Below are 20,831 nucleotides of genomic sequence, written 5' to 3'. Positions count from 1 at the left end.
GCCTTTTCAAATAAAATATATTTAAATTCTTTTTTTTTTTTTTTTTTTTTTGAGACAGAGTCTCGCTTTGTTGCCCAGGCTAGAGTGAGTGCCGTGGCGTCAGCCTAGCTCACAGCAACCTCAAACTCCTGGGCTCAAGGGATCCTCCTGCCTCAGCCTCCCAAGTAGCTGGGACTACAGGCATGTGCCACCATGCCCGGCTAATTTTTTGTATATATTAGTTGGCCAATTAATTTCTTTCTATTTATAGTAGAGACGGGGTCTTGCTCTTGCTCAGGCTGGTTTCGAACTCCTGACCTCGAGCAATCCGCCCGCCTCGGCCTCCCAGAGAGCTAGGATTACAGGCGTGAGCCACCGCGCCCGGCCTTAAATTCTTAAATACGAGGTCAAAGTAAGTGAATTGTGAAGTCATAATTCATTCATTAAAGAAGAAAAAGGCTCTTCTGAACACATTATTTAAATCTTTAAACGGGCCAGTTCTTAACACTCAAATCTAATGGTTTCTCCATCATTAGTCTGATATGTGATCAGAGGTAGTGATTCCAGCTTACCAAAAATGTAATATGAGTTATAAAAGATACACATTCTAACTGTACACTTTCACAGGCTCTGTACAGTCCCTAGTAGTAGGAGACCAGTTAGATATTAAATAATACTAAAACAGTGTATAATATGTTCTCAATTTAAAACTTCATAATATTTTCCTCACATAATAGGTTCCTACATAAAATATCAGGAAAAAAATTCTAGAAAACACTAAGATATTATGCTACCTCTTTTGTGAAGCTATTTACTAATTTTCCACCATTCCTATCATTTATCTATAAGGTGGGTAGTTGGTACATAGCATTCTACTTTATGAATTCTTTAAAAGCATAGAAGCCGTCTCTCAGTGTGTGATGACTATTACTAAGTATTATAGATATATTAGCTCATTTGAGCATGTGATAGCTCCACTACCCCTATCGAAATTAAGGAACAGATGTAACCTACTTTGAACCCAAAAGCCACAGAACACCACCACCAAGAAGCAAAGAGAGTGCAGCGTTAGTAGAATCTATCTGGCATCTTCCTTATTTAAATTATGTCTAAAGTGATGTTATATCCTGTGCATGCACTTTTCCATTATGTTCTTCACAAAGACTTACACTACGTCTTTTGCAGGGGCATATGTGATTAAATAGTTGTCATTTCTTCTTTACTAAGCAATGAGAAGGCGATTACCAAAAATCAGCATTGTATTGCCAGAAAGGCAAATCATTTCAAAAAATAAGAAATGGAAACTTTGAAATCTACATTCATTAAGAAGTTAAAAATTTATACTAATTTTTAACCACTAGAATCTAGACTCATAACAAATCATTTTCCAGTTTATAAATGATTCAAGGCCAAAATAATGAATTTTAAAATTAAACAAAAGTTGAAAAAATTACATAAAAATATCAAAACCAAGTAACATTATGTAAGTTACTTAGAAAGGCTTTTGAATGGCTGAAATGAAGACATGGAGACACAGCAATCATGGTATAAGACACTACCCACAACTTCAGTCTACACTTAGGTCATCTTAATCCAAATACAGGATAGGGAAAGAAAACACACAAACACAACTTTTCATGTCCCTTTAGCTGGTCTGGCAAGTTAACTGCTTTTCTCTTTCAAATTCCTTCTCTCCTTGCTGCTCCCTTTCCAACTCTTCTTTTTGCCTCTTCTGCTGCAGTTTAAGTGCTCCTTTTTTAAATTTTGATGTCTTTTCATGAAGCATCAGCATCTCTTTTCTTACATTCACCAATTTGGCATGATAGTGTTTAGCCTCAGTGAACAAAGCATTCATATCCAACATAGAATGACATTCTTTAAATTTTGAAATCTCTTATTCCAATGTATCTAATAATACAACTTGGTTCTGTGTGAGTTCCTGGAGGGCTTGTTTTGATCTCTGCAGATCTGGCAAATAATGAGAAAGCAATCCTTCTGCCAGTTGCTCCACAGCTTTGTCTTCTACAGGCAAGTCATCTATTAACCCTTCACCTGGAGAAGTGTCACTTAAACCGGGCCTCCAGACTACTGGGTGGCCTTGCAAGGACCCCATCTGGGGACGGTGGCCCAGGGACACTCATGTCCCTCCAGCTGGGAACAGGGAAGCCCAGAAGTATTTTAAATCAGAAAGGTCAATAGGTACATTTCAAGTTCCGAACCTTGAAACCATTTAAAACAAAGATCAAATTCTCTGAAAGCATTTGTGAATGTGACAAGGTAACTTACCGAACCACTCAAGGAGAAAAAGCCCTAGAATGGATAAATAGAGTTTAGATTTATAAATATATGCACCCTCAAAAGGATACAAATAGAAAATAGCTGAAAATACAGAGACATCACGGTTTGTCAAAATATCACTCATTATTTCCAATAGAGATCTAGTTGCAAAGATCACTGCTGAATTACACAGACCGTTTTCCAATGAAGAAAGGGAAATCAGTAGAAAGAAAAAGGGTCTCAAAAAAGCAAAATACAGCATTAAATATATGTGACTTTAAAAGAGCTGAAGAATTACATATCAGAGTTATCATCCCCTTATATTTTGAGACAGAGCTACGAAAAGATTCTATGAATTCATGAAGGAAAATTCAACACAAATCTAAGAATGGAAGCAGAAGACACTTTTGAAATGTCATCAAACAGTGCCAATGAATATTATTTCTGCCAGGGAACAGCACGAGAGAGAATGTTTTATTCAAGAATATCCAAGGAAATAAAAATTACATTTAAATGAGTTGTGTGTCAGCAACATCAAAATTGTTTAATGAAAAACAGAAAAGAAGCCTCTGGGAATGAAAGCATTATAGTTTTATTCTAGGAATAAAAATATTATATTATGTACTATATATTCTCATAAGTGATTACTTAGACATTTAAGAGCTTGATTCTCAGTGTTAAAATGAGGCAAGCCAAGCAACAAAGATTTAACAATTTATTGAGACTTTTCATTTTACTTTGTTACAACCAGCCATGATTATTAACAATGTGACATGTCTTTTAGCCTGCCTTTCTTTCTTTTCTTTTCTCCTAAGTAAAATAAAAAAGGGATGTTCCTCTGTGAAATGGAAAGATAAAAAAACTAAAATTAAAATTAAAGAAAAAGGGCTATGCACTCAAAGTTGAGCGTATGAGAGGTTATCATGGATTACATAGTCTCTTTTGAAATTGAAGGCAAATACTGACACTACCCTCTTCTCTTCCCTATCAAATTTGTCTACCAGCCTTGGGGATATCCCTTATTTTCCTAGATAGCTCCAGGAAATTTATGTACCCTTTCTCTCCAACTATATTATCCTAGATAACGTCAACATCCCTGTCCATGACCTTTTCACAGCCTGATCTGACATTTTCTCAGCCTTATTGATTTACCAACCACCTTCCTTGGATATGAAATCTGCTCAACCTCCAGGATTTTATCAATGCCCATCTTCAGCCATAACCTCTTGTTTTGTCCCCTTCTACTGAACCTGGTATTTGTCATCAGAGTAACTCGAATCCCATCAACCCTCAACTAGTAGTGTTGTGGTTAAGGCTTCAGGTTTTAGGGTCAAACAGCCTGGGTTTAAATCCTGACCCCGCCCTTCACTGGCTGAGTGATCAGGGCAAGTTACTTAATCCCTCTATGCCCTAAATTCCTCATAGACTTCCTCTGAAGGCTAACAGAGATAAGCCACATAAACCTGCCACATATTAAGTACGTGCTAAATGTTAGCCAGTTAGTATCACTGTTCCATTTGGTTTCACTTGTTCTCAGTGCAGCCTGCTCACTGTGGTCATCCTGGCTTTCTCCCTCTCTGGTTGATACTAGGCCCTTCCGTGGTTCACTTTTTTAATCCCAGCTCCTGGATAGCTTCAAGCCTTGATTACTTCCTGGATCTAGTTGGATTCTAACTCTAGAATACCATGGATACTCAGGAATTTTTTTTTAAAAAAAACTCATTTCTCCTTGACTCCTTATTCCATTGCTCACAATAGCTATTCTAAACCACTTCTGCCTTCCTCAGTCACATTCTCAAAACTTTCATTGCCTGAAATATTCTTAGGACACAAGTTTTCCTCTTACCTCACTTAGAAGGTAGAGGCTGCTCTGCCAGCAGAGAACGCTTCCTCTGTGCTCTGTTTCTTCCCATGTAGCAGGAACAAGGGAATGTAATCCTTGGCATCTCTGCCTTTGCACTCACTCTACCTTAGGGGAAGTGGAGTGACTCGCTTGACTGGTAAATTTCCATAGAATAAACCAACAGCCTCGACTATCCTGTAGACTGTCCACATAGCCTGGACTTCACGGCTCCTTTCCTGGCCATAGGGTGCACAGGAGGAAACCTCTGCCCCTGTAGGGCGTGGGGAAACCTGAAGCGTGGCAAGAGAGTGTAACTCTCAAGTCCGAAGACCTCCAATTGGATGGATGTTGAGGAATATTGAGAAATCAAAACTAAAACTTGGAGTTTAGAGGATCTATATAAATTTAGAGGTGTGAGTGGACTTTAAGTGTGTGGGCAGAATGTTTTGAGCTTGGCAGTCGTATGGTCTTTTAATAGCTGCAGTCTGGGAAAGAGGCTATAAGCTTCAGAGCACATGATGGTCTAACCACAGGGAGGGACTGCAGTTTATGGTGGCTTAGTCTAGAGGCAGCCCTCGGCAAAGGATTGGAGGCTGTAAGATCCTCAGTTTAGGCGCATAACCTGTTAGTAGTCTCTGCATCCTCTGGAAGGTGAGGCCAAAAGGCAAACACTGTGCACTCACAAAGGCTAGATGGTGGCAGGATTACATCGTTTTAGGTATTGCTTTTAAACCACAAGCCGAATTCTAGATGCCCTTCAGAGAACAAAACAAGTTCTAACTTTGAATTGTTAGTGGCTTTCAGGGTAAAGGACAGAATTTTTTTATTTAATAATTTTTATTTCAGAATATTAAGAAGGTACAAGTGTTTTTGTTACATGGATGAATTGTATGATGCTGAAGTCAGGGCTTTTAGAATAGTCACCAGAATAATGTCCATTGTACCCGATAGGTAAGTTTTTATCCTGACCCCCCCCTTCCACCCCCTCTTAGTTTCCAATGTCCTTTATACCACTTTATGACCATGTGTAGCCATCTTTTAGCTCCCACTTATTACTTAGAACATGTGGTGTTTATTTTTCTAGTCCTGAGATCCTTCACTTAGGATAATGGTCTCCAGTTCCATCCAAGTTGCTTCAAATGACGTTATTTCATTCCTTTTTATGACCAAGAGTACTCTATTATGTGTGTGTGTATACACACATACACATACATACCGCATTTTCTTTATCTACTCATCAGTTGATGGGCACTTTACGTTGATTCCATATCTCTGCAATCGTGAATTGTGTTGTGATAAACATTCAGGTACAGGCATCTTTTTGATATTATGACTTCTTTTCCTTTGGGCAGATACTCAGCAGTAAGATTGCTGGATGGAATGGTAGGTCTACTTTTAGTTCTTTGAGGAACTGAGGAATCTTCATACTGTTTTCCATAGAGATTGTACTAATTTCCAGTTCCACCAACAGTGTATAAGCATTGAAGGACAAAATTAAAGGAACTAATGCTCTTGGCTTGTCCACATGTGGGGCGCGGTAGCAACGCCATTCCAAGATGGCGCCCGCTTCCTGGTCACACCCTGCTGTTAGTCTGACAAACAAGTGCTCAGCGCATGTGCAGAGTTTGTCTCCTCCCTTCCAAGTGCCTTATCCAATCAGACAATGCCCAGTGTACTTACTGCCTTTATAAGCAGCTGCTGAGAACGCCTCGGCGTCTTCCGTATCATGTAAGTCTAAAGGGAACCCCATTAAAGCACTGTCAGAAGAACTCCAGTTGCCGCGTCTTCCTTGCTGGCGAGGCGGGCGCGACAAGTGGTGCCGAAACCCGGGAACTGAAACAACTGTGAGGCACCAGCGGAAGACGACCTCGGAAGAGGTAGAGTTCAGAACTGACGTGTGGGATGGCCAAAACTCCCCTGCTTCCAAAAAATGGGTAATATTCTGCTGCGGCACTTTTTGTGGCCTATTATCATGAAATGCCTGTATGATGAGACTTCAGGCCCGCGCGTAGCAGCTAGCCAAAGTGCACTGAGTGACTTGCAAGAAGCAAGCTCAGAGAGAAGCAGTAAGGGAGGTACCGCGGTAAAAGGTGGAAAAAAGGAATATAGAGCTCAAAAAAGGAAAATGCAGGGAGGGATAGCGCAGCCCGACCTGCAAAGGGAGAGAAAGAAGAAAGGAGAAAGGAAAAAAGGGAGAGAAAGAGAAAGGAGAAAAAGGGAGAGAAAGAGAAAGGAGAAAAAGGGAGAGAAAGGAGAAAAAGGGAGAGAAAGAAGAAAAAGGGAGAGAAAGAAGAAAAAGGGAGAGAAAGAAGAAAAAGGGAGAGAAAGAAAAGAGAAAAGGGAGAGAAAGAAAAGAGAAAAGGGAGAGAAAGAGACGTAAAGGTACCAAAAATAAAAATGACAAAGGAAAGGACAGGACAGAAGACAGAGGAGATGCCTGCTTGACTACTGATACATTCCTGTTCCTGTTGAAGCTCCTAGCTCTATGACTCTGTTTAGATCTCGCAGAGATTTTGGGATCACAGCTGCGATTCATACTGCTCAGGCTCTCAACAATCTATCTGCTGGAGTAGCCGCAGCCCTCGACACTCAAGCCTGAATCAGCGAGTGGATTTAGTATAGGACCAGGTGGACACTCTTTGGAAGCTTGTGCAGCTGGGTTGTGAGTGGAGAATGACCGGCCTCTGTGTCACTTCTGTGCTCTATGAGAACTTTACCTTTGCCGCTAATCTTTCTAAACAGCTGTCTAGGCATCTAACAGGCAACTGGTCTGAACAGTTTGATTCCTCACTCAGAGACCTGAGACTGGCCATCGTGCACGTGAACTCCATTCGTGTGGATCTGAGCCTTGCCACAGGACTGACAGCATGGATTCAACAAGCCACCCATCATCTGAAGGAATGGTCCGGTCTTGCAGCCCTGGCCGTTTTGCTGATCGTTGCGGCTGTTGGCGGACTGTGGTGCATCTGTAGGCTGCAGGCCCAGAGACGGAGGGACCATGTGGTATTGGCACAGGCATTTGCTGCGCTTGAACTGGGACAGTCTACACAGGTGTGGTTGACCATGCTTAAGGGTTAGCCTAGGTTTGGGTTGCACCCGCTCCTACCCCCAGGCATTTGGCAGACATGGCCTTTGCACCAGAGAAGGCATGTCCCCAGTCCCACAACCAGCCTTTGCACATCTCAGAGTTTTGCTCATTGCACGAGGTAAGGTGGTTGTTGTTGGGTAAGTGAGGCTCTGCATCCTTGCTAAACGGTTGCTCAGTTCTCATTTAATTAATAAAATAGGGGGAGATGTGGGGCGCGGTAGCAACGCCATTCCAAGATGGCGCCCGCTTCCTGGTCACACCCTGCTGTTAGTCTGACAAACAAGTGCTCAGCGCATGTGCAGAGTTTGTCTCCTCCCTTCCAAGTGCCTTATCCAATCAGACAATGCCCAGTGTACTTACTGCCTTTATAAGCAGCCGCCGAGAACGCCTCGGCGTCTTCCGTATCATGTAAGCCTAAAGGGAACCCCATTAAAGCACTGTCAGAAGAACTCCGGTTGCCGCATCTTCCTTGCTGGCGAGGCGGGCGCGACATCCACAGACTCAGGAGTAGAAAATACTCTAAGAATTACTGGCAACTTAGTGGTTGTTGAAGGACATGTAGTAATTTCCTATACCCCATAGGAACATGCCTGGGAAGTTTACAAAATTCAAAAGAAGAGGAAACATTGTGTCTTATGGAACACCTGGCAAAAGTATTGACCCTCACTAGACTTTAGAGTCCTATGGGTACAGGCTTTAGAAACATGAACAGCAGTTTTGGAGTCTGCTGACAATGATTATCTTGGTGAAAAAAAATGTAACAAGATGAAAAAAACCTATGTTAGTCTCAGGAAACCACAAATAGAGGGAAACTTCCTTAATTTGATAAAGAACATCCATAAAAAATCTACAGATAATATTATACTTAATGGTGAGAAACTAGAAGCTTTCTGCTAAGGTCAGGAACAAGGCAAGGATGTTGCCTCTCACCACTCCTTCTCAACATCATATTGGAAGTCCTAGCTAATGCAATAAGACAAGAAAGGGAAATAAAAGGTATCAAAATTGAGAAGAAAGAAATAAAACTATATTTTTCATGGATGACACGATTGTCTATGTAGAAAATATGAAAGAATAAACAAAAAGCCTTCCGGAACTAATAAGCAATTATAGCAAGATTTCAGAGTATAAAGTTAATATACAAAAGTCAATCACTTTTCTATATACCAGCAATGAACAAGTGGAATTTGAAATTAGAACACAATACCATTACATTAGCACCCCCAAAATTGGAGTGCTTAGGTGTAAAGCTAAAACATGTACAAGATCTATATAAGAGGCCAGAAGTGGAGGCTCATACCTGTAATCCAAGCACTCTGGGAGGCTGAGTTGGATGGATCATTTGAGCTCAGGAGTTCAAGACCAGCCTGAACAAGAGTGAGACTAAAAAAATATAAAGAAATTAGCTGGACAACTAAAAGTATATATATAAAAAATTAGCCAGGCATGATGGTGCTTGCCTGTAGTCCCAGCATGTTGGGAGGCTGAAGCAGTAGGATTGCTTGAGCCCAGGAGTTTGAGGCTGCTGTGAGCTAGGCTGATGCCACAGCACTCTAGCCCAGGCAACAGAGTGAGACTATGTCTCAAAAAAAAAAAAATCTATATAAGAAAAACTACAAAACTCTGATGAAAAAAGTCTAAGAACTAGAGGGGGGGATGAAGAGAGGTTGGTTAAGGAGTACAAAAAGACAATGAGAGAGAAGGAATAAGTTCAAATATTCGATAGTACAGTCGGAAATTATAGTTAACAATAATTTATAGTATATTTGAAAAGAACTAGAAGAGAAGAATTGTTCCCAAAACAATGAAAAGATAAATGTTTGACATGATGGATATCCCAAATTACCCTGATTTGATCATTACACATTGTATACAGGTTCCAAAATATCACATGTACCCCCAAAATATGTACAACTATTATATATCAATATAAAAATACAAAAAGAAAAAAACCTAAGCAGAACTAAATAAATGGAAAGATGCACCATTGTAATGAGCAGGAAAACTCAATATTATCAAGATGTCAGTTCTTCCCAACGTGATCTATAGATTTAATGCAATCCCAATCAAAATTTGAGCAAGTTTTGTGAATATCAACAAAATGATTCTAAAGTCTAGAATTTGGAGACACAAAAGACCCAGAATAGCCAAGACAATATTGAAGGAGAGGGACAAGGTCAGAGGATTGACACTACCCAATTTCAGACTGTACTATAAAGCTGCAAGGATCAAGACAGACAGTATTGGCAAAAGAATAAACAAATAGATCAATGGAACAGAAAAGAGAAACCAGAAATAGACCCATATAAATATAGTCAACTGATTTTTGATAAAGCAACAAAGACAAGACAATGGAGAAAAGACAGTCTTTTCAACTAAAATGTTGCTAGAACAACTGCATATCCACAAGCAAAAAAAAAAAAAACAAAAGAGAGAGAGAGAGAATCTAGACATAGACATTACACCTTTCACAAAAATTAACTTGTAGGCCTTAATGTAAAATGCAAACCTATAAAACTCCCGGAAGATAATATAGGAGAAAATCCAGATAACCTTGGATTCAGGAATGACTTTTTAGATACAATAACAAAGAGACACTGTCAAGAGAATGAGAAGACAAGCCACAAACTGGGAGAAAATACTTGTATTAATAAAAGACATATATGATAGCTAGACATGGTAGCATGCAACTATAGTCCCAGCTACTTGGGAGGCCATAGCAGGAGGATTGCTTGAACTCAGGAGTCTGAGACCAGCCTGGGCAACATAGCAAGATCTCACCTCTAAAAACAAAAACAAAGACATTTGCAGTAAAAGACTGTTGCCCAAATTTGCAAACACCTCTTAAAACTCAATAATAAGAATATGAACAACCAATTTAAAAATGGGCAAAATACCTGAACATATATCTCACCAGAGAAGATGTGCAGATGGCAGGTAAGCATATGAAAAGATGCTCAACAGAATATGCCATTAGGGAATTGCAAATTAAAACATCAAAACAACACACTTATAAGAATGGCTAAAATCCAAAATATTGGTAACACCAAATGCTGGTGAAGAGGTAGATCCAGGGGAACTCTCATTCCTTGCTGGTGGCAGTGTACCATGGTTCAGGCACTCTGGAAGACAGTTTGGCAGTTTCTTACAAAACTATACATACTCTTACCCTACAATCCAGCAATTGCACTTGATATTGGTATTTACCCAAATTAGTTGAAAACAACTTATGTCTACACAAAAACTTGTGCATGGATGTTTATAGCATCTTCATTCATAATTTTTTTTTATTTTAATCAATGAAAGTATGTGTTTTGCTGATTCATTCATAATTGCCAAAACTGAGAAAAAAACAAGATATATTTCAATAGGTGAATGGATATATAAACTGTGGTATATCCAGAGAATGGAATATTTTTCAGCACTAAAAGGAAGTGAGCTAGCTGCATACTAGGAATGTATTAGTACAAAAAAAATAAAAAAATAAAAAAATAAAAAAAAAAGAAGTGAGCTATCCATATAGCCAACTAATCTTCAACAAAGCAGACAAAAACATACACTGGGGAAAAGAATCCTTATTCAATAAATGGTGCTGGGAAAACTGGACAGCCACATGTAGAAGACTGAAACAAGACCCACACCTTTCACCTCTCACAAAAATCAACTCACACTGGGTAACAGACTTGAACCTTAGGTGTGAATCTATCAGAATTCTAGAGGAAAATGTTGTAAATACTCTTCTAGACATTGCCTAGGCAAAGAATTTTTGAAGAAGACTCCAAAGGCAATCACAACAGCAACAAAAATAAACAAATGGGACCTGATTAAATTAAAAAGCTTCTGCACAGCCAAAGAAACTGTCAAGAGAGCAAACAGACAACCCACAGAATGGGAGAAAATTTTTGCAAGCTACACATCTGATAAAGGGCTGATAACAAGAATCTATTTAGAACTCAGGAAAATCAGCAAGAAAAAAACAAACAACCCTATCAAAAAATTGGCCAAGGACATGAATAGAAACTTCTCAAAAGAAGAAAGAATAATGGCCAACAAACATATGAAAAAATGTTCAACCTCTCTAATCATCAGGGAAATGCAAATCAAAACCACAATGAGATATCACTTTACTCCAGTGAGAATGGCCTTCATCAAAAAGTCCCCAAACAACAAATGCTGGCATGGATGTGGAGAAAGCGGAACACTCCTACACTGCTGGTGGGACTGCAAACTAGTTCAACCTCTGTGGAAAGCAATATGGCGATACCTCAAAGCGATACAAGCGATCTACCATTTGATCCAGCAATTCCACTACTGGACATCTACCCAAAAGATCAAAAGTCACGTTATGAAAAAGACACCTGCACTCGAATGTTTATAGCAGCACAATTCGCAATTGCAAAGCTGTGGAAACAACCCAAGTGCCCATGAATTCATGAGTGGATTAATACAATGTGGTATATGTATACCATGGAATACTATTCAGCTTTAAGAAACAATGGTGATATAGCACCTCTTGTATATTCCTGGATACAGCTGGAACCCATTCTACTAAGTGAAGTATCTCAAGAATGGAAAAACCAGCACCACCTATACTCACCAGCAAAGTGGTATTAACGGACCAACACCTAAGTGGACTCATAGGAATAACATTTTTCAGGTGTCAGGAGGGTGGGAGGGGAGAGGAAGGGATGGGTATATACAACCACAACGAGTAAGATGTGCAACATTTGGGGGATGGACACGCTTGAAGCTCTTACTCGAGGGGGGAAGGGGGCATGGGCAATATATCTAACCTTAACACTTATACCCCCATAATACGCTAAAAATAAATAAATAAATAAAAAGAAGAAGTGAGCTATCAAGTCATGAAAAGACATGAAGGAAACTTAAATGCACATTATGAAGTGAAAGAAGCCAATCTGAAAAGACTGTATACTACAGTCCAATCATAGGACACTCTGGAAAAGTCAGAACTATGGAGACAGTAAAACGATCAGTGGTTTCCAGGGGATAAAGGGGAGGGAGGGATCTATAAGCACAGCATGGAGGATTTTTAGAGCAGTGAAATTATGCTGTATGGTAATATAATGGTGGATACATGCCATTGCACATTTGTCCAAACCCGTAGACTGTATAACACCAAGAGTGAGCCCTAGCATAAACTGTGGACTTTGGGTGATAATTATGTGTCAGTGTAAGTTCATCAATTGTAACAAATGTGCCACTGTTGTGGGAGATGTTGATGGTGGGAGAGGTAGTGCATATATGGGGGATAAGGGGACCCCTCTGTATTTTCCACTCAATTTTTTTGTGACCCTAAAATGGCTCTAAAATATAAAGTCTGTTAAAAACAACAACAACAATAATAAAACTATGCCGGGAGAGAGGTTTCCTTGGCCTAACAGAGGGTATTTTTTTAAACAGAGAATCTATATTTTTAAAGATTGAGCCTTACCCCATATCTACTGAATCACTTCTGTAGGAATAGGACATAGGAATAAGTATTTTATTTTTAGAGACAGGGTCTTACTATGTTGCCCAGGCTAGAGTGCAGTGGCTATTCACAGGCACAATCATTACACACTACAGCCTTGAACTCCTAAACTCAAGAGATCCTCCCACCTCAGCCTCCTCGCTAGTACCTGGAATTATAGTACATGCCACGAAACCTATCTCAGGAATCAGTATTTTTAATAAACACCTCTGAGATTCTTTTGATTGGACCAGTTTGGGAAACATTGAATTAAACTATTCTATAGTTGAAAGTAGCCACAGCAGCATGTAGCCAATAACTAAAATTATTGGCTCACAAGATATTTCACAAGCAACATTAGTTGCTTCTGAAAAACTCAGACAAAACTCACTCTCATTGTAGCATTGAAGGAGCAAGAGCTTGGCACCCAAAGGCAACATTACCTTTCTATGTCCCCTTTGAAGTTAGAAGTCCATTTGGCATGCCTTGGCCAAAGGAATGTGAATAGAGGCAAGGTAAGTGGAAGAGCTATGTACTATGTCTGGGCAAAAATTTTAAGAGCCAGGTACATTTTGTTACATTCCCTTGTCCCTGCTGGGGTGATCATGGAAAAACCTGTTGAGATTCAATCATCCTAGTTCCGTAAGTAAATATATTGTGATCACAACTTTAATTAAGACTGAGTAAAATATGGAGAGGATGAATTCCAAACATTAATTTCTTTGAAGTCTAAATCTCAAGGGCAAATGAATTTAATTTCTTTAGGCTTAATTTGTATGAGGTTTTAATCTCTAGACTTTAATTTTCCCTGGAAATTTGACAATGAGAGAGAGGGTCTCTGTGTTGACTACATTTTATTGTTCAAGGATCTTAATGGTGCCAGGTAGTCTCATTGCAAATCCTCTGAAATATGAACTTGGACAATGCTGCTGAATGTAGTTATTACGGAAAATAGAGTCGGGGATGAATTTTCAGATTTGGAGTTTCTCTGATTAATTTACTATTTGTAGTGGTGATAAAATGGGGCCTATTGGATGTCTTGTCCTAGCAGCTTCTCTCCTATGCAGGGCTTGATTACTGCAAGGGTGCTGAGGCAGGTTCTGAGAATATATACTGTCCAGATCAGTGATCCCCAACATTTCTGGCACAGGGATCGGTTTCATGGAAGACAATTTTTCCACTGACTGGAGTTGGCGGGTGGATGGTTTCAGGATGATTCAAGCACATTACATGTATTGTGCAGTCAGAGCTCTCTGCTATTGATAATCTGTATTTGCAGCCGCTCCCCAGCGCTAGCATCACCGCCTCAGCTCCACCTCAGATCACCAGGCATTAGATTCTCATAAGGAGTGCGCAACCTAGATCCCTCGCATTGCAGTTTACAGTAGGGTTAGGGTCCATGTTCCAATGAGAATCTAATGCCACCACTGATCTGACAGGAGGTGGAACTTATGCCGTGACTTGAGCAATGGGGAGCGGCTGTAAATACAGATGGAGCTCTGCTTGCTCACCTGCCCACTCACCACCTGTTGTGCAGCCTGGTTCCTAACAGGTCAGGGGTGGTACCAGTCCGTGGCCTGGGGGTTGGGGACCACAGGTCTAGACCATTCTAGCACTGTCTCCAAAAGGGCAGAACATTCTAAAACCATGTAATCTTCCCATACTTCCCTTATGTTCACCTGTAAAATAGAGCCCTAAAGCTTCTCCTAATTTTGACTCCTACTCTCAGATGAACCCCCTAAGATTTCACATGCTAAGTAGGACTCCTTCTTCTTGGGGGCATCTTTCGGTAATTTGGTGTTTTGTTTTGTTTGGGCTCCCTCTCCCTCCTCCCATGGATCTTATTGTTATCACGATGTGTCCCCAAGTGTGTATATTGGAAGGCTCACCCCTTGCTATCCAAACTTGTTGTTTGTGGGTTTGAGATTTTGCTATCCAAGTTACTCTACCATTTTTGTGGGATGATTTGGGAATATTCAAGAACTATAACACTTCCAACTTCCCAGAATGTATTTTGGTTTTTTCTTATCTCTCTTATGTAGCAGATATAATTATGTACTCACCAAATCCCTTTTCATATTTCTTCTACACTTGCCTGCCCCTCCCCCCAGTTAAGCATGGCCATGTGACTAGTTCTCACTTGTGAAACCTGAGTGGAAGTAACAGGTGTCACTGCAAAGCAGTGGCGGTGGGATCCCTATACGTCACTCCCTTCCCCTTCAGTCATGAACAGAGAGCCCGGAGATTGAAGCGGCTTGGATTAATGAGTCTCAGCGCAGTGGAAAGCAATCTACACTCGAGTTCGCATTTGCAGGAAATAATCTTTTATGTGGTTAAGTCATTAATGTTTTGGAGTTGCTGCCACAGCATGAGCCTAGAATATGCAGACACTTGCCCACCTACTTCCTCTATTAATCACCCCCCTTTTCACCTCTTTCTCTGTAAATATTCTCAAGTGTCTCCTATCCAAAACAGAAACAAAAACAAAAACCCTTCCGCGGCTCCTACTGTTCTTTAAATTATTCACTGATACATTTCTGAAAGAAAAAGTCTATATTAGCTACCTCCACGTCCTCTCCACCTATTCACTCTTTAGTTCCTGGGGATAGGCTTCTGCTTTCTTCAGTTTTCAGAATCAATTTTTTCTTTAAGATTACCAGTGACCTGCCACTTGCCAAATCACACACAATCCTGCTCATCTTCTCTTTTACTAAGGCCCCCAACTCTGGTCAAGTGGTTTTAAATCCTTTTATGATCACAGATCTCTTTGAAAATCAGATAAAAGCTGTGGATCCTATGACAGAATGCAGTGGCTCATGCCGGTAATTTTAGCACTGTGGGAGTCTGAGGCAGGAGGATCACTTGTGCTTAGGAGTTTGAGACCAGCTTGAGCAAGAACAAGACCCCGTCTCTACTAAAAATAGAAAAAATATTGCTGCCATTGAATACAGAAGTTAAAGAAAGAAAAACACAAATAGAAAAAGTTAGCCAGGCACGGTGGTATGCACCTGTAGTCCCAGCTACTTGGGAGGCCGAGGCAGGAGGATTACTTGAGCCCAGGAATTTGAGGTTGCTGTGAGCTAGGCTGATGCTATGGCACTCTAATTGGGTGACCAAGTGAGACTCTTGTCTCAAAAAAAAAAAAAAAAAAAAACTTTGGAAATACATGAAAAGATATATATTACAAAATTTATACAAGTAAAAAATTAATAGCACTGCATTAATTGTGTCTAGAAAGGGCATTTAAAAATTTTTTTTTATTTTTTTTGAGACAGAGTCTTGCTCTGTTTCTGGGCTAGAGTGCATGGCATCAGCCTAGCTCACAGCAACCTCAAACTCCTGGGCTCAAGCAATCCTTCTGCCTCAGCCTCCCGAGTAGCTGAGACTACAAGCATGTGCCACCACGCCTGGCTAATTTTTTCTATATATATTAGTTGGCCAGTTTATTTCTTTCTCTTTTATAGTAGAGATGGGGTCTTGCTCTTGCTCAGGCTGGTTTCGAACCCCTGACCTCAAGCGATTTGCCCGCCTCAGCCTCCCAGAGTGGTAGGATTATAGGTGTGAACTACTGTGCCCAGCCTGAATGTTTTTTACATGCTGAATCTTTTCTCTGATTTAACTTGAGATTAACTGAGAGACTAAAATAGCTATTTGGATATTTCTTTATTTACAGGAACCAATTTTTTTTTTTTTATAAAGAACATGTTTATCTCACAACTGAAAGTAATAATGGGATAAATGGGCGGGGCAAGGCAGTCCTCCGAGACAAGTGCTGCAGCTGGAGGTTAGCAAATATGACAGTCAGAAAATGCACTAAAAATATATCCTTCAGATAGCAAATTCTTGAAACTTCTATTAAATATATTTTATGTCTTGTTTTCATGAGACATTTCTGTGAAAATGGAAAGACACTCTTGTCATGACAGTGTTGAAAACATATACATCAAGAACTGTCACAGAGAATACCAACTTGATATGTAGAATGTAACGGAAATTCTACATGACAGACCATCTAACACTATCAGCAAAACATAACAACATAACCACTCTTCCTGTTTTGTTTGATGGGGGAAGTTGTAGTGTAATGCTAGAGGTCTAGTTTGTGTATGTGTTAGGCTGGGGGTGATTGAGTTTCAATTGTTCAGTACTAGAGTAATTTGAGAATGAAATCATTATGCACAAGTGATTTGCACTAATAAAGAACTATTTCATTGAAGGCCCAATCATTTCATTCTATTTTTAACTGCTACTCAATATATTCTCCTTTTAAAGTAGATCTTGGTAGAGGTCAAAACATTCCAATGATATAAATTCAAATTATTGCCTCTCATTAATAAAACATTTAAAAAATAATCCCATAGTCCACCCTAGCATGACCTCTCTCCTGCCAGTTTGCCATCTTATACAGCCTCTTTCCCAAATTCTTTTCTTTTCTTTTTTTTTTTTAGACAGAGTCTCACTCTGTTGCCCAGGCTAACGTGTCATGGCCTCAGCCTACCTCACAGCAACCTCAAACTCCTGAGCTCAAGCAATCCTCCTACCTCAGCCTCCCAAGTAGCTGGAACTACAGGCACGCACCACCATGGCTGGCTAATTTTTTCTATTTTTGGTAGAGACGGAGTCTCCCTTTTGCTCAGGCCAGTCTCGAACTCCTGAGCTCAAACAATCCTCCCGCCTCGGCCTCCCAGAGTGCTAGGATTACAGGCGTGAGCCACCTCATCCCCAAATCATTTTCTTCCTGACTCTACAAATTCCCAACTTTCTATTTTTTCCTCACACCTTCCACATATTTTCCACAACCCTCTGCTCTCAACAGAGGATGTTACCTACTTCTCTGAGAAAATAGAAACTATGGGAAGTTGCTCATCTTTTGATTCCCAAATCCACAGTTTTACCTACACCTGCACATTTTCTTCTTCTTCCCTCCAGTTTCAGTGGAGGAAATGTTCCTCTTCCCATCATTTACTCCTGCTTTTTGGATCTAATCCCTCTCTTTCCACATCATCATCTCTCCCTTTTTAATGTCTTATTCTGATCCCAAACATGTGCTAGAATCTCTCATCTCTTAAAAGAGAGAGAGAGAAACAAAAAAGCACAACTTTTCTTGACTTATCTCCTCTTTAAGTTACCTCTTCTTTTTTTGCTTCCCCTTACAGGAAGACTTTTTGAAATATCCTGTCTTTACATGCATCTCCACTCTCTCATCAACAAGTCACTCTTGAATCCTCTCCAGTCCAGCTTCCCTAGACCATCCTACCTCTGAAAGTGTGGATCTCAAGGTCACCAATGACCTCTATATTGCCAAAACCATTGGAGACTTTGGTCCTTATCTTACTCCATTCATTGATTCATCAGCAGTATGTCTCCCTGGAAATGTTCTCCTTTCCTAGCTTCCACGTTTCCACTCTGTGCAGAAAAGAGTTAACATAGAAGGCCCGAGACTGGTATTTTTAGAAGGGGTTCCTTGGCTAACAAATGGGAAATCGGATTTCAAGAGTGTTCCCATTGCTCCCTGATAACAATGTGCTACTATGCCTAGACTGTTTGTATGAACAGTGTGGTTTATGCTGAACACCTGCTGTCCTTCTGGAAGTTTGGAATGTTGTAGGCAGATGGTGCCTACATGACCAGTCTCTAGTGAAAATCTTTGGCACTGGCAGGGCGTGGTGGTTCACACCTGTAATCCTAGCACTCCTGGAGGCCAAGGTGGGAGAATCCCTTGAGCTCAGGAATTCGAGACCAGCCTGAGCAAGAGTGAGACCCATCTCAACTATAAATAGAAAGAAATTAATTGGCCAGCTAAAAATATATAGAGAAAAAATTAGCCGGGCATGGTAGTTCATGCCCGTAGTTCCAGCTACTCGAGAGGCTGAGGCAGGAGGATTGCTTGAACCCAGCAGTTTGAGGTTGCTGTGAGCTAGGCTGATGCCACAGCACTCTAGCCCAGGCAACAGAGTGAAACTCTGTCTCAAAAAAAAAAAAAAAGTTAAATGTAATACTATCTATATGTTGCCAACTTCTAAATTTATAACACTAGTCCAGTTCCTACTATTAATACTAGAAACTGATATCCAAAAACCTTCTGCAATCTTCACTTTGGATCATTTTTTTTTCTCTTCTTTTTTTATTTTTTATTTTTATTTTTTATTTATTTATTTTTTTTTTTTTGAGACAGAGTCTCGCTTTGTTGCCCAGGCTAGTGTGAGTGCCGTGGCGTCAACCTAGCTCACAGCAACCTCAAACTCCTGGGCTCGAGCGATCCTTCTGTCTCAGCCTCCCGAGTAGCTGGGACTACAGGCATGCGCCACCATGCCCGGCTAATTTTTTTTTATATATATATCAGTTGGCCAATTAGTTTCTTTCTATTTATAGTAGAGACGGGGTCTCGCTCTTGCTCAGGCTGGTTTTGAACTCCTGACCTTGAGCAATCCGCCCCGCCTCGGCCTCCCAGAGAGCTAGGATTACAGGCTTGAGCCACCGCGCCCGGCCTTCTCTTCTTTTTTTTTGAGACAGAGTCTTGCTCTGTCATTCAGGCTAGATTGCAGTGGCATTATCATAGCTCACTGCAACCTCAAACTCCTGGGCTCAAGCGATCCTCCTGCCTGAGCCTCCCAAGTAGCTCGGACTACAAGTGTGCACCACTGCCTCCATGCTAATTTTTCTATTCTTAGTAGAGTTGGGATCTCGCTATTGCTCAGGCTGGTCTTGAACTCCTGAGCTTAAGTAATCCTCCCACCTCAGCCTCCTAGAGTGCTAGGATTATCAGCGTGAGCCACAGCACCTGGCCTTCACTTAGGATCTTTTATTTTTTTATTTATTTTCATTTTTATTTTTTTGAGACAGAGTCTCACTTTGTTGCCCAGGCTAGAGTGAGCGCCGTGGTGTCAGTCTAGCTCACAGCAACCTCAAACTCCTGGGCTCAAACAATCCTCCTACCTCAGCCTCCCGAGTAGCTGGGACTACAGGCATGCACCACCATGCCTGGCTAATCTTTTCTATATATATTTTAGTTGGCCAATTAATTTGTTTCTATTTATGGGCCCAGCACGCTTCCGCTGCACTACTCTGCTTGTTTCTATTTATAGTAGAGATGGTCTCAGTCTTGCTCAGGGTGGTTTCGAACTCCTGACCTCAAGCAATCTGCCCGCCTCGGCCTCCCAGAGTGCTAGGATTACAGGCGTGAGCCACCGCGCCCAGCCCACTTAGGATCTTGTAGGCAAATGTAACATGGCCAATATGGAACTCATGATTGATTTCTTCCAAATTTGGTCCTACCCACTATTTTCCCTATCTCAGTGAATTGACTCTACCACCCACACTATTACCAAAGACAGAAATCTCTTTCTCTCGTCTTACATTCTATCATCAAATCTTTTTAGCTCTACCTCGATATTTCTCATATCTGACCACTTCTCGATATCTGGCCTATTACCCTCCTGATACAAGCATTTTCGTTGTTCATTGGGTTACTAAACTAGCCTCCTAATTAGTCTCCCTACTTCCATTCTTACCCTCACACACTCTATTCTCCATTCAGTCAGGAGAGATGTTTTGAAAGTTTAAATCCAATTATGTCACTTTTCCAACTAGAAACTTGTATACGTACCTTCATTGCACCTAGAGTAAATCTAAATTCTTAGTTCAATTATTAGGTTAGAATAAAGAGTAAGTGCTCTTGCAGAATGAAAAGGCTTGGTTTGATCAACCAATTGAGAGAAGCCAGGCATGTTAACTGGGCCTGTAGTCTCAGTTACTCAGGAGACTGAGGTGTGAGGATTGTTTGAGGCCAGGAGTTAGAGGGTGCAGTGTTTAGTGATTATGCCTGTGAATAGCTACTGCACGTCAGTGTGGGCAACATAATGAGACCTCATCTCTAGAAAAAAATTAAAATAAAAAAAATTTTTGATCCTTTTGTAGTTCATAAACATGATGATTGTGTTTTCACGCACATGCTTGAGATGTGCTTCTCTTAAACCTTGTTATGACATTGGCACATTACCCGTCTGACATGAAGAAAAAGAAAAAAAAATTAATAATTAAAAATTAAGAGAACGAAACCAGCCTGAGCAAGAGCAAGACCCAGACCCTGTCTCTACTATAAATAGAAAGAAATTAATTGGTCAACTAATATATATAGAAAAAATTAGCCGGGCATGGTGGCGCATGCCTGT

The 20,831-nt window shown here is 40.5% G+C and overlaps 1 long non-coding RNA gene, 1 other non-coding gene and 1 pseudogene across 2 annotated transcripts in view; 1 reads left to right on the top strand and 2 right to left on the bottom strand.

Annotated features, from left to right (window-relative positions):
* Nucleotides 1–20,831, bottom strand: part of LOC142869960 (uncharacterized) — a 54,031-nt gene that overhangs the window by 17,466 nt on the left and 15,734 nt on the right. The window lies entirely within an intron of this gene.
* LOC105878414 (biogenesis of lysosome-related organelles complex 1 subunit 6 pseudogene) lies at nucleotides 1,480–2,120 on the bottom strand (annotated as a pseudogene).
* LOC142870390 (small nucleolar RNA U13) lies at nucleotides 20,566–20,669 on the top strand. Its single transcript, XR_012918793.1, has one exon. It is a non-coding gene; the product is annotated as a small nucleolar RNA U13 (small nucleolar RNA).

The sequence above is a fragment of the Microcebus murinus genome, chromosome 3, assembly GCF_040939455.1.
Source record: "Microcebus murinus isolate Inina chromosome 3, M.murinus_Inina_mat1.0, whole genome shotgun sequence".
Classification (NCBI taxonomy): domain Eukaryota; kingdom Metazoa; phylum Chordata; class Mammalia; order Primates; family Cheirogaleidae; genus Microcebus; species Microcebus murinus.
The sequence above is the reverse complement of the archived record's forward strand: the minus strand, read 5'-3'. Positions and strand labels throughout refer to the sequence as shown.